This window comes from Penaeus monodon, chromosome 19 (genome assembly GCF_015228065.2).
Source record: "Penaeus monodon isolate SGIC_2016 chromosome 19, NSTDA_Pmon_1, whole genome shotgun sequence".
NCBI lineage: Eukaryota > Metazoa > Arthropoda > Malacostraca > Decapoda > Penaeidae > Penaeus > Penaeus monodon.
In genome coordinates this window covers 9,058,497-9,059,595 of record NC_051404.1, presented here as the reverse complement: position 1 = coordinate 9,059,595, position 1,099 = coordinate 9,058,497, and positions in this window count along the sequence as shown.

Here is a 1,099-nt window from a genome sequence, read left to right as displayed (position 1 = left end):
CGGTTTTAGACTTTGAATAATAAAGAAAAGAATCTAAATGGGAAATTAGTTAAGAAACAGATGAGTCAAGAAATAAGATAGACAATCTATTCTCTTATGAATTATTTAAGACATTGATAATTATCAATTTTTTTCAATAAGCTACTAAATCGAGGGGGAAGGTAAGTATTTAACAAAATCATGAAAAATTGATAATATCTATATAAATCAAAGCAAAGAATAAAAAGACTAAAGAGACAAAAATGGAAATAAAGAAAGAGATATATAAGGAAAAGAAAAAAAAGGAAATAAAGAAAGAGATATATAATGAAAAGAAAAAAAAGGAAAATAAATAAAGACAAATGCTAAGAAAATAAGGTAAAAGAAAGAGATATATAAAGAAAAGGAAAAAAGGAAAATAAGTAAAGACAAAGACAAAGAAAATAAGAACAAAGAAAGAGAAATATATAAAGAAAAAAGAAAAGAAAAAAAGGAAAATAAAGACAAAGGCAAAGAAAATAAGAACAAAGAAAGAGAAATATAATGAAGATAAAAAATAAAAAAAGGAAAATAAATAAAGACAAAGACAAAGAAAATAAGAACAAACAAAGAGAAACATAAAGAAAAGACAAGAAAACAATAATAAACCCAACAACGAAAACAACCGAAATCCGACCACAAATACCTCGCCAGGGTGTGCCTCTCCGGTCGCCTCACACGACCGAAAAATTTTTGAAAGCTGTCATCTTTAGGCCTACTAATTGTCCCGCATAAGTCTGTCTGGCAGGGCATCTCCGAAGGCCTGACCGCAAGTGACTTCTCCTTATCACGAGCTGTCACAATAAACTGGGTATGATACAATCACCGCAGTTCAACCCTTCTGTGCCCTCTACACGAGTTCAACCCTTCTGTGCCCTCTACACGAGTTCAACCCTTCTGTGCCCTCTACACAGTTCAACTTCTGTACACGAGCATCCCCGTGGGCCCAGATGGATAAACACATTCGAGCGTGTAGTTGCGACGTAGGCATAGGGATAATGATGATTGCGATCGACGAATTATTGCTGACGGTGTGCATGGGCGCTTTGGTATTCTAGGCGTTTGACGAAGAGGATAACGA